The sequence below is a fragment of the Physella acuta genome, unplaced genomic scaffold (genome assembly GCF_028476545.2).
Source record: "Physella acuta isolate Inbredline_101_S28 unplaced genomic scaffold, ASM2847654v3 ptg001158l, whole genome shotgun sequence".
Classification (NCBI taxonomy): domain Eukaryota; kingdom Metazoa; phylum Mollusca; class Gastropoda; family Physidae; genus Physella; species Physella acuta.
In genome coordinates this window covers 91,499-106,056 of record NW_026732675.1, presented here as the reverse complement: position 1 = coordinate 106,056, position 14,558 = coordinate 91,499, and positions in this window count along the sequence as shown.

Here is a 14,558-nt window from a genome sequence, read left to right as displayed (position 1 = left end):
GGAATTGTATAAATTACATGAAGCTTGTTTAGTATTGTAGTGTTTTTAAGTAAATTTTATAAATCACAGGAAACTTGACTAGATGCGCAACATTTCTTGTTTAGTGTTAATGTAAACTTGAGATTTTTGTTTACTGTGTATTTAGTAGATATGTTTAGCTTAGGTCTGTGTTGATTTAGAGTGTATTTATACCTTATTGGTAGGAAACAAAAATGTATAAATAGAACTCCAATACACTTGCTTTTACAACACGGCTGTATAAAAAATTGACAAATTAGACATTGTTGCAAATTTTAGTACACGTCGTGTTGTTCTATGTAACTTTTGGGATGGGGGTGATGTTAGCTCTCATGTACATCTTTTTGTATGTACGTTGGTGTTGTAGGTGCGTACAACCTTTCTCGTTATACTCGTAAGCATTTTAGAAGCACTTTAACAAAAAAACTGTACGGCGAAACGTTAATATGATATATTTACTATTTATTGAATGATTAAGTATATTGTTTAAAGACGATGTTGTTCATGTTTAATGCCATAAAAGGATAGAGTAGGATAACAGTCTGATTTTTATAAACAAATAGTCGTGACCGAAAGAAAATATTTTATCTAAATGGCGACAGAACACTGAAACTTAACTTTGTTGAAGGATTTTTTGGACGTTGTTATTTTTTTTTTCTATAGGTGATGAATTATTTCTGATAATGTCGGATTGTCGATTCACTGGCTTGATTTTGTATTGGCGTTAATCAATGTGTCAACTTTATATCTAGTTTACCATGATTAGCGTTTATGGTAATATTTACTTAGGTTTCAAATGGTTTAATGGTTTCTTGTATACATCTATAGATACATTTGATAATAAACAGCTATAACTTTAAATATGGCATCATAGGAATGTACAAAAACAAGAATTCTGTAGAATACTTTGTCCACACACATACTACTTTTTGCTTCAGTATGTAATCCAGATGCTTAGCGACCCTTTCCGGCGTCGGGGACAAACTTTCAGTTTGGCGCCCCCCCCCCCCTCCCATATATATTTTTTTATGTTTATAATGCCAAACTGCAGCTAAGATGAGCTTTTAATTATTTTTCCAACCCATTTTGGCGCCCCCTAGGGTCGACGCCCGGGGACAAATGTACCTCTCTTCCCCCCTCGCTACATAACCTAAGTTTTTAACTTTTGAAATGTGTTTTACATTCGTTTGCCGCAGGGTACAAACGATTTCAGACTTACTTTTATATTCGTTGAGTGTGAAAAGGTAGGGGAGCATTGCTCTAGTTTACGTTGCCAGAGTTTGATTGTTTGTAGGTATAGACTAATATAGATTGTGTCTATTGTATATTAACGCCTATGGGAGAGATGGATTGCTGAATAGTAGCACCGTTAGTGTTATTGTATTGTTCAGTTTCGACATATAGGTCAGATGTATTGAATGGTAACACCTTTAGCGTTGGTGTATTGTTGAACTGATGTATTTATGCGGTACGGGACAACGCCCGGCAAACTGTCGAAAGCACTCGATACCAGGTCAATAAGCTCTCACTGTTTCTCGGCTAGACGGCCATTAGAGACGCCTTCTTACAATGCTGATGTGTTTTCTTTTCGGCACTTTCTTACAGGCTTCAAAACAAAAGGACTACTCTAAATAACGAAACCGATCGTTTGGTTTGTCAAAAGACCGGAGTGCAACCTTCAAGTTTATGTTGTTGGAATAATTCTAAAGAGAAACGGGTGAAACCTTAGTTGTTTCGAAAATTCTAACAGAGATGCAACCGTCTTCTTTAAGTTGTTATCATTATACTTTCAACTAGATACAGAGGAAAAACTTTAGTTGTTACGAAAGTTGTTACAAAAACAAATGTGAAATCTTGGTTGTTACAAAACTTCTTACAATAAACCTATGTGAAATCTTGGTTGTTACGATAATTCTAACAAAAAAAAACAGAATTGCAACCTATTGTATAAGTTGTTATTATCATACTTTCAACAAGCGAAGTCTTAGTGTAGCAATAACTCTAACAATAAACAGAGGTGCACCATTGGTTATTTTGATAACTCCAACAAGAATCAGAAGTGCTACTCCGTAATTTAAGTTGTTATTAAAATACTTCTAACAAGGAATCGAGTTGGACTGTTGGTGTCATAGTATCGATGCTGTTGTTGACCTCACACGGATACAGCCTTAAGACGTGTGAGGACCTGTAAAATGATGAGTCAGCTGAGTTCTCTGACCGTTATGGTTGCACTCGTCCAGTTGGCTGTTGTTGCACAGTTCCAGACTTTTGAGGGTGAGTACTGAGTTGTAGTGTAAGTCCATCTATACGTAAATGTGTTTGTGTTATGGTCCCATATGTGTGTTTGTGTTATGGTCCAATGTGTGTGTTTGTGTTATGATACCATGTGGGTTTGTGTTATGGTCCAATGGATGTGTTTGTGTTATGATCCAATGGATGTGTTTGTGTTATGATCCAATGGGTGTGTTTGTGTTATGGTCCCATATGTGTGTTTGTGTTATGGTCCAATGTGTGTGTTTGTGTTATGATACCATGTGGGTTTGTGTTATGGTCCAATGGATGTGTTTGTGTTATGATCCAATGGATGTGTTTGTGTTATGGTCCCATGTGTGTGTTTGTGTTATGGTCCAATGTGTGTGTTTGTGTTATGGTCCAATGTGTGTGTTTGTGTTATGGTCCAATGTGTGTGTTTGTGTTATGGTCCAATGTGTGTGTTTGTGTTATGGTCAAATGGATGTGTTTGTGTTATGTTCCAATGTGTGTGTTTGTGTTATGGTCCCATATGTGTGTTTGTGTTATGGCCCAATGGATGTGATTGTGTTATGATCCAATATAACCCATCAATGTGTTTGTATTATGATCAAGTGTGTCTATACATAAGTAAATTTAATTTGTGTGTTATCGGTCTACTCACTTCCTAGTGATGACAAAGACCACCCTTTATGATAAAACTGTTTTAAACTATGTGAAATCGCACATGGAAATTACGAACATGCTTTCATACTTTAGGGTAAAGTTACTTTTAAATTGCTACATAAAAGTGTCCCTATATTTTAGATGCGTATTAATAAACGATAAATTTACGATGACCAAGGGCCTCCAATTAAAGGGCCCCCACACTACCACAATGTGAAATACCAATTGTTTAATTAACATGCCTGTTGTGTATCTTAAATTAAGATGGCCATCTATCGAGACATAGTAAGCATAATCGTGTTTAGTTATCCACTGGTTGAATTTATTTAGTATTAACACAGCTCGTTCCATTGCATTCATCAAATAATCGCAATATTAGCTGTATCGATCTTTAAAATGTAATCGATACTTTTTATACATAGGAAATTACTGTAGCTTTTACAATAAGAAGGCTTCAATACTTAATCAATGACATCGCCCATGTTTGATGAGAAACCCCTTGATCATTATAGTTGACACGTACTACAACCAGGTTTTTGTCAATTTCGTTTAAAATAAAAGTTGGAATTAATTCTGAATATTAGTATTTTAGGAATCAATTTTATACAATTTTTAAATGCACATAACTTAATTTTTTTTAAAATTAAATTTAAGGCTGCATTTCTATTTTATATTTATTTTATCATGACGTAACCTGATATTTCACTTTAGTAAAAAAAAGTTGATTGCTAGGGTATGTATGTGTGTATGTATATGTGTATGTATGTGTATCTTTCTTTCATTGATAGCTGTCCCCATCCAACAAGTTCAATTTGAGACCACGTTGACGATTCATTAGTATATGTAACACATTTACAAGTTAAAAGACCGGTGGTCATTCATTAATATATGTAGTACATGGACAAATTAATAGACCCCTTGGAGTCATTCATTAATATATGTAGTACATGGACAAATTAATAGACCCCTTGGAGTCATTCATTAATATATGTAGTACATGCACAAATTAATAGACCCCTTGGGGTCATTCATTAATATATGTAGTACATGGACAAATTAATAGACCCCTTGGGGTCATTCATTAATATATGTAGTACATGGACAAATTAATAGACCCCTTGGGGTCATTCATTAATATATGTAATATATGCACAAATTAATAGACCCCTTGGGGTCATTCATTAATATATGTAGTACATGGACCAATTAATAGACCCCTTGGGGTCATTCATTAATATATGTAGTACATGCACAAATTAATAGACCCCTTGGGGTCATTCATTAATATATGTAGTACATGGACAAATTAATAGACCCCTTGGGGTCATTCATTAATATATGTAGTACATGCACAAATTAATAGACCCCTTGGGGTCATTCATTAATATATGTAGTACATGGACAAATTAATAGACCCCTTGGGGTCATTCATTAATATATGTAGTACATGCACAAATTAATAGACCCCTTGGGGTCATTCATTAATATATGTAGTACATGGACAAATTAATAGACCCCTTGGGGTCATTCATTAATATATGTAGTACATGCACAAATTAATAGACCCCTTGGGGTCATTCATTAATATATGTAGTACATGGACAAATTAATAGACCCCTTGGGGTCATTCATTAATATATGTAGTACATGCACAAATTAATAGACCCTTGGGGTCATTCATTAATATATGTAGTACATGGACAAATTAATAGACCCCTTGGGGTCATTCATTAATATATGTAGTACATGGAAAATTAATAGACCCCTTGGGGTCATTCATTGATATATGTAGTACATGGAAAATTAATAGACCCCTTGGGGTCATTCATTGATATATGTAGTACATGGAAAATTAATAGACCCCTTGGGGTCATTCATTAATATATGTAGTACATGGACAAATTAATAGACCCCTTGGGGTCATTCATTAATATATGTAGTACATGGAAAATTAATAGACCCCTTGGGGTCATTCATTGATATATGTAGTACATGGAAAATTAATAGACCCCTTGGGGTCATTCATTAATATATGTAGTACATGGACAAATTAATAGACACCTTGGGGTCATTCATTAATATATGTAGTACATGGAAAATTAATAGACCCCTTGGGGTCATTCATTGATATATGTAGTACATGGACAAATTAATAGACCCCTTGGGGTCATTCATTAATATATGTAGTACATGGAAAATTAATAGACCCCTTGGGGTCATTCATTGATATATGTAGTACATGGAAAATTAATAGACCCCTTGGGGTCATTCATTAATATATGTAGTACATGGACAAATTAATAGACCCCTTGGGGTCATTCATTAATATATGTAGTACATGGACGAGTTGACAGACCAGTGTGATCGTTCATTATTGTATGTAATACATTCATTTGTATATGTAATACAAGCATCAATTAAAAGTGGTCATTCATTAATATATGTAATACACGGAGACATTGACAGACCAGTGTGGGCGTTCATTATTGTATGTAATACATGGACACATTGTCAGACTACTGTAGTCATTCATTAATGTATGTAATACAAGCATCCATTAATAATCCAGTGGTCATTCATTAATACACGGACACATTGACAGACCAGTGTGTTCACTCATCAGTCTCCGTCATACATCATGTCACCGTGGTATGGAGTGACTTGCATTACGCAAACCGCAAGGATTGACGGGTCACCCTGTGCATTTAATTAATTAGATTGTTAATTAATTAGCCGTGGCAGCTCTGTCAATAAAAGCTAGTGGGTGGGATGTTGGAGGGGTAAGGGAAGTGGGAGGGGGGTATTTGTTTTTTTTTTATGGGCGGCCTCGACAACTTAAAAGAAGAATATGATCCGCAAATTTTGATTGAGGTATATACAAGTTTCAGCTGACGGAAGTTTGACAATAGATCAATAATTAAAACGCTCTAAGGTAAAACAAGCTTCTAATAAAATTTGGTTAGAGTTAAAGATGCAGGTAAAATTCTGAATGTGTTTAAATTCCCACCTCTTGTTTGTAACTAAATGGCGTGAAATTAAAACTCGGTAAATCGCAAGAGGATTATAAATAATCCTCTAATTTTGTAAAATTGGTCTGTTATTTGTAAAACGATACTCTTGCTGAACGCTTGTCTGCACATTTGATGTGTATTGTTCTGCTCTTGGTGTGAAGGCGTTGTCTTTATAAGTAAGCGATATCAACCCACAGCTCGTCTATACATCACAACACACCACACCACCAACATTACTCCACCATTATAACTACACTACCACCACCGCAATATCACTTAACCATTACCACCACTACATCACCACACACACAACACAACCACCACTACATCACCACACACACAACACCACCACTACATCACCACACACACACCCCCACCACTTCATCACCACACACACAACCCCCACCATTACTACATTACCACACACAACCCCACCACCACTACATCACCCCACACACAACCCCACCACCACTACATCACCACACACACCACCACCACCACAGTCACTACACCACTACCACATTACCCCCTCCCTCCACACACACACACCAGCATAGCACCATCACACCACATCAACACCACATTGCAAGCCACCAGCACCACAATACAACTTCGTCACCACCAATACCACCAGAATAATCACTTGCACTTAACAATGTCGTGTTATAGTCTGTAGTCTACACAGTTCGGACAATGATTTTGTTGTTGTGTTGTTTCTATGGAGTGCAAATGCACTCTTCAAGCGTACATTATTGGTTATGCCATACGTGTGTTGTGGTGGGGAAGGGCAGGGTGACACCTAGAATATTATTTTTTGGGGGCTGGCTTTTGTTTACTGTAACTTTAACAAACAGGAGCTCCTGAGTCTGAAATATTTTGATCCTCTCTGAATAAAGTTCAAGACAATCTTGATATGGTGGCAGTTGAGAAAATGTATACCGGGGGAGGATAGGGGTTGGTGTATTGTCGCGGTGGTGAGGGTGGGGTGGCGGCAGTGCCGGCGCCAGATTATTTAGCGCCCTAGGCAAAACTTATTAAAACGCGCCATTTCACACAAATTAATTACTAAAACATATGTTTAGAAAAAAATTAATTAAAAGTGACATAAAATTATTATCAATTGCAAGTTATAAGTAGACATCAAAATCAAATTGTACTTGTCTCCTTCGTCTCAAAAGTTTGTACTAATTCCTTCAATTCCAATATGCAAGCGTAATCACATTATTTTAAAGGTATTGCTAAGTGCACGACTCTACTTTGTACTTTACGACATAGACTGTCATAGACCCCTGCTTGAGCGTAAAGTTAAGCAACGAATTATCTCCCATTTGAAAATCCAAACACCAAATTTTTCTCAAGGGAAATAACTTTCACAAGAATAGCTAAATAAACCATGTGTAACTAAGACATGCTTGAAAAACACAATAAAACGCTCTAAATTTCATTACGTATTAATTGTAACAAATTTTTTACATTAGTTATGTAACCTTGTGAAAAGAATATATTTTTCCTAATGAATACTTAATTAACTGTATGTTTTGCTTGAAAGTCTAAAAACGGTAGCTTTATTATAACTTACTTCTATTCAATTTCGATAACATTCTTTTCACTGTCTACGTTAATTTTAGATTTAGACAATATTTTTGGATCCCTTAAATCAAGGGACGCCCTTCATATATTCAAACACGGGTAACTGGTTTTGACACTGCTAGCATTATTGATTCAATTAAATAAAATTATCATTTGAATAAAACAAAGTCTACGGTTAGTTATAAATTCCATCCTATTTAATATTATATATTATATATTGATACTTTAAGAGTTGCTTTATAGATTCCTTAAAAAACTAAATATTTTTCAATTAGAAAACGCCTACCTATCTTTTTAGTGTGTTCCGTACTGAATTAAAATCATCTAACATACGATAAACTCGACTACTTGATATACTCTACTACATTCACAACACATATCAAACTTTGATACCTAAACATAAGTAAACTCGATGCTCCAGTACTACGACACCAACTCGTTTAACTTCACCAAGCTCTACAAACGGTACTCCCAATCAACAACGATTTCACTGGACCTACTACTACACTTTAACAGTCAATACAATTCGATACCTTAATACCACAAGAATCAATATTCCCGAACTCCAGAACTACAATACTTTATCACCTGCAATCTCATTTCTCTATTAGCAATCAGATTCCACTAGACCTACAACTACAAAACAGTCGAATAAAAATTATATCACTTTAAAACTTCGATACTTTATACCTACGTAACCATATTAGCTACAGCCTTCCGCCGTTACTCCCAAATCTAAACGATTCATCAAAACTTACAAAACAAGTACAAAACTTTGAACACCCCGTCATTACAAAACTATGTAGCCTACACCAGGACACATTTCTAATTCTAAGTCAGAGAAAACGAGACTTACAAGCCCTATTAAAATTAAATAACCGTTTGAAATGTTCGAAATTTAAATAACGAACTTATTTAATCGTTTTCTACATCAATATGTGACACCAAAATTAAAAAGGTAAAGTGACTGGTAAAAAGCGCCCCGACCTTTCCAAATTTATGATGTGGGGTTGCATTTTCACCATCGCGAATAAATATAGTTCTATATAAACCTAATTTTGGGGTGGGGGTGCAAAATTGATAGTTTGTCCTGGGTGGTGAAATAGATCGCTACTCCTTTATTAATTACTATGTATTGATAATAGCGATTAAACATTTTGCGCCCCCTAGGGATGGCGCCCTAGGCGACCGCCTTGTTCGCCTTATAGGTAGCGCCGGCCCTGGGTGGTGGATAGTGGATCAGTTGCTGGTGGGGGGGGGGGGATTAAAGCTGCTGATTGTGGTGTGGTTGAGGGTGGGGGTGGTGTGGTACATGGTGGGGTGTGGAGACTGTTAGGGGTGGGGCGGCTGAGGGTAGGATGGTTGATAATGGGGGTGGGGCGGCTAACTGTGGGGGTGGGGTGGCTGTGGGAGGATGGAAGGCTTATTGGGGTGGGGTGGTTGATTGTGGGGTTGTATGGTTCATGGTGGGGGTGTGGAGACTGTTAGGGGTGGGGTGGCTAAGGTAGGATGGTTGATAATGGGGGTGGGATGGCTGATGGTGAGGTGGTTAATTGTGTCGGTGGGGCGGCTAACTGTAGGGGTGGGGTGGCTGTGGGTGGGGGAATGGAAGGCTTATTGGGGTGGGATGACTGATGGTGGGGCGGTCAACTGTGGGGGTGGGGTGGCTGTGGGTGGGGGTGGGGGAATGGAAGGCTTATTGGGGTGGGATGGCTGATGGTGGGGCGGTCAACTGTGGGGGTGGGGTGGCTGTGGGTGGGGGTGGGGGAATGGAAGGCTTATTGGGGTGGGATGGTTGATAGGGGGTGGTGTGGCTAATGGTGGGGATGGGGTGGCTAGTTAATGGGGGGGGGGCGACGGTTGGGTCGGTAGTGGTAAAGATGTAGATGCTGTATTGATTACGTCAGTAGGATAGAGAGAAAGGCTTAGTGCAAAGGGTACCCATAATTAGAAATTATTTATGAGTAGATTTGTTTTTTCTTAGACAACTACCGGGAGATATGTTTAAGCATGACACGGATTTGACTAATGCTTAATTAATAGCCATTAATTATTCAACCTTTGCAAACTGTAAACAAAGATTGAATGATCTCTATTTAATTATAAAATAAGCGTTTATATAATTATATTATGATAATCAGCAAGCCGCTAGGGCTATACAAGAGAAAATAGACGTTATTTGATTGTATATATGAAATTCCTCTGCATTTTGTTCTGGCCAGATGTAATGGTAGTAATGACTTGCCATAATGGACTACGTTTGCTTCTGGAGAAAATATTTTGACTGATACTAAGATAAAATGCTTTAAGTGGCTGCGGTATGTTTATAGTATGTTTCAAGTTCAGATGAATTCAATTCTAGGTCTGAATACAACTTATAATTTATGAAGTTTTTTTTTTTAAAGAATCATTTGAATGACTCAATACAAAAATTGTCATTTTGTAATTATGTCAATTTATCCTGGTTTTTTTTCCAGCAATTTTTTACAACTAGGTCAAAATCTCCGGACTACTTTTTCCTTGCGCCTGATTGCGTGCACATTCTTTGTATTCCTACTCGTGTTTATCAAAACTTTCACGCGCGTCTGCCCATCATAAACAATGGTATGGGGGTGGGGGGGGGGTGAACTCCCCCACACAATGGCCGTTATCTCATTGATCACAACAGCGCCATCGATCTGACTAAAGCAATCGACAAGATTTTCTAGGCAGGTAACTGCCAGGTTTTCTTTCATACACATTTTCAAAGGGGGGGGGGGGGGATGGAGGGGGGAGATGGATGGGGGGGGGGGGGGCTTGAAACTCACAGGGGTAGGGGGCGCACTTAAAATTTCCGGTTGGGTTAGTGAACAGTGATTAAAGTATTACTATCTTTTTGTTATAAATTATGCTTTTTCTATTACGTCCTAAGGGGGGGGGGGGGTAACATGAAACGTACACGGGGGTGAATGCACTAAAAATATTGGGTGGTGGGGGAAAGGGGGGAGACGGTGCGGGCACTGGTTAAACTTTATAATTTAAAAAAAAAATTAGATATTTTCTATTTCGTAGGGGGGGGGGGCGCTTAAAATTAGTGGGGGGGGGGGTGAAGCGGACATTGGTTAAACTTTATAATTTGTAAAAAAAAAATTAGATATTTTCTATTTCGTAGGGGGGGGGGCGCTTAAAATTAGTGGGGGGGGGGGGTGGAGCGGACACTGGTTAAACTTTATAATTTGTAAAAAAAAATTAGATATTTTCTATTTCGTAGGGGGGGGCGCTTAAAATTAGTGGGGGGGGGGGTGGAGCGGACATTGGTTAAGTTTATAATTTTATAATAATATTAAAGATATTTTTTTCCGGGAAAGGGTGGCGGTGGGTGGGATCCGCCTAAAAGAAACTCTGGTAACAGTATAGAAATCTCGAGTCAAGAGAGGACCGTCGACACGATGTCCCACACTTAAAGGGCTCTCTTGGACCAGGAGTTAGAAGTTCTACACGAACCAGGAATTGGTGCCGTCAATATTTTATCGAGTAACGCGTCGGGCAAGTTTATCCATTGTTCTCTAGCACAAAGGGAAAATGGGAAGAATGTGGTGCGTGTAAACATGAAGACGAATACAAGTGCCATACTAGCAAGACCCATGGCTATGTATTGATGAATATTTGGGTTCGACTTTTACACAAAGAATATAACCTACAATAGCTGACCCGAGTACCGACGTTTTGTATTTTTAATCAGAACAAACTTTTAGCATTTGGTTGTTTTTTGCTGTGTATTTTAGTTTGTTTTAGTTTTTCTTATAAACAAATGCATAGTAAATAGATAATTTGTGTAATACATCTTGTCTGTAATTAGCAAACTTAAAGGTAAGAAAACGACTTACAGTCTACATTATGACTCAACCGCTCACTTTATTGCGGTACCCGCTTCAAATTAAAAAAAAGGTTTTGTACTTAAACTGAAAAATATTTAATCCTTTTTTGTCTTTAAATACAAGCAGGACACTTAATGTTTATTGTAGTGTTGTTGTTTTTTTCTCTTTATATAGACATATGTCATTAACGTGCTTTTCAGTGAAACGTGATAAATTAAAATTGGGTGGACTCGGGGACTGCTACCAATCTGGCCTGGGACCCGAACTCTAGACTTTCGGTTCACCATGCCGTCCCATACACCGCATCCTAGAGCGAATTAACTTTGTTGAACGAGACAGTAGTCTGTCTTGGTGTCTTTGCTTGAATGTCCTGTAGTAAAATACAAATTCGCTATACAAAAACGTGTCCATGTTTAGGTTCTAAAAGCCAATCTAACAAGAGCCTTGCATCTGTTTAAGTTCTAAACCCATCTAAGAAAATCTAATATCAGTGGCCCCTGCAATCACACTTTACCATTGGCTTCGGTTTTGAGCGGCTCTCTTTATGTGCACCCACGTAAACACAGCAGCCCTTGCCTCATCTTCTACTGACCCCCTCCAGGACTGCCTTGGTTGGCCTACTTTCCTCTTCCCCCTGGGGATTCCTGTCTTATGCTTTCCTCGCGAGGTTGTCCTCTCCCCTATCTATCCCCATGAGCAGGGTTTAATATCTCTGTCTATTGGATATAAAATTTGAAAAAAAACTTTCCGTGTCAAAAGTTCGAAATAACCCTACAATTAAAACATAATATCTGTCTATGTCTGAAGTCCTAAAGGCAATTTATAAAATCATAATAATTGTCCATATCTGAAGCTCTTAAAGCCCATCTATGAAAGCCTATTATCTGTCCATATCTCAAGTTCTTAAAGCCCATCAATGTAAGCCTCTTATTAATCCGTGTCTGAAGTACTTAAAGCCCATCAATGAAAGCCTCTTATCTGTCCATATCTGAAGTTTTAAAGCCCATCAATGTAAGCCTATTATCTGTTAATGTTAAAGTTTAAACAGCCCATCTATGAAAGCCTCTTATCTCTCCATATCTGAAATTCTTAAAGCCCATCATGCTCTGTCTACAGATGGGCGACTGGTCAACACACCCGACTGTCCAGCCGAGCCCCAGCCCGTAGCCAACTCCTACCGGTGGTCAGTGGGGGGTGGGGCCATGTACCAGTGTGTCCAGGGCTACAACATGACCACGGGGGGTAACTCGCTGAGCTGCTTGGCTGATGGGACGTGGAGTGGCGTCCCCCCAACTTGTGAACGTGAGTCCAAGTTTGTTGCAATCGTAAACTTTTACATTTGGTGAGTAGTAACTAGCAGATAGGTTTATTGTATAAACTTTTACATTTTGTTAGTAGTAGCTAGCAGGTTTTATTGTATAAACTTTTACATTTGGTGAGTAGTAGCTAGCAGGTTTTATTGTATAAACTTTTACATTTGGTGAGTAGTAGCTAGCAGGTTTTATTGTATAAACTTTTACATTTGGTGAGTAGTAGCTAGCAGATAGTTTTATTGTAAAAACTTTAAGATTTCGTGAGTAGAGAATATTTTCATTGTATTAACTTTAGGATTTTATGACAATATGTCCTACCAGGGGCGTAGCGAGGGGGGGGGGGGGGGCGGGGGGTGCGGACCGCACCGGATGACACCATTTAGGGGGGTAACACCAAGGCAAAAAATAGCAAAATATATGGAGAAAAAGTTGAGGGGGGGGGGGTGCAAATCGAAAGTTTGAGGGGGGGGGTGCAAATCGAAAATTTGAAAGTTTGTCCCCGGGTGACACCCGACCTCGCTACGCCACTGTGTCCTACTTTCACCATAGCCTTTCAGTTTAAGAGAATAGTTTCAGTTTCATCATTACAGTCAAGTACTTAGCATATATTTTATTTGTTGAAACTTCTATCCATTTATTGTTTTTACTTAATTGAATGACCATCCCATACCAGCTATCCTACATCCCACCAACATGATGACGTTTAAATGTTTCACCATAAACGTCTATAGCTACTAACCGGAGTCTTAACGACGATGTCACACAGTAACAACAATTGCATCTATAATTGATTGGAAAAGTTAACGATTATTTTAGACAGAATTAACAGAAAAACATTTTTTGTGACGGGTTAAAATCGTTATCCCACCTCTCACCACGCCCAGAGGCGTAGCGACCCTTCCCGGCGCCCGGGGACATACTTTCAATTTGGCGCCCCCTTGGGAGCAAATTTTCGATTTGCACCCCCCTCGAACTTTTCATTTGCACCCCCTCTCAAACTTTCGATTTGCACCCCCCCCTCGAACTTTTCATTTGCACCCGCCCCCCTCAAACTTTCAATTTGGCGCCCCCCCTAAGGTCGGCGCCCGGGGACATATGCCCCCCCCCCCCGCCCCCCCTCGCTACGTTACTGACCACGCCCCTACCCTTACATATTACACACCTAACGGAGTTATCTTTGCCTGACACAGTAACCTGCGGTAATCCCCCTTTGGTACCGGGGGCCAACATGGCTGGCTTCACCGTGTCGAACGGTGTGTTGATGGCCAGGTACCAGTGTCGGGCCACCTTTAACGTTACACACTACACGTCATGGCTGCCGTGTCAGACTGACGTGGGCTGCTGGATGACACCAGGTGTTATATGTCCAGGTGAGTCGTCTGCGGCACACTTACGTCATCTGCGCACATACGTCATCTATACACATACGTCATATATACACATACGTCATCTATACACATACGTCACATGTACACATACGTCATCTGCACACAAATATCATTTACACACGTAAGTTATCTAACTAGTGTCCAGGTACACAAATGTGTCATATACACATACAGCATCTACACACATGCATTATCTACACACATACAGCATCTACATGCATTATCTATACACATGTATTATTAACACACATGTGTCATCTACGCAAATATTAATATGTCATCTGCACAAATAGGTCATCTACACTCGTACATTATCGTTATATGTAATTTTTTACAAACATACAATATCTACACACAAATGTCATCTAAACTTATAATGACCTACATACTGTTCAGTACTTTAAGTTATTGTACCGTGTAGTATGTCAGAATAACTGTTGCCAAACACACACACACACACAAGCC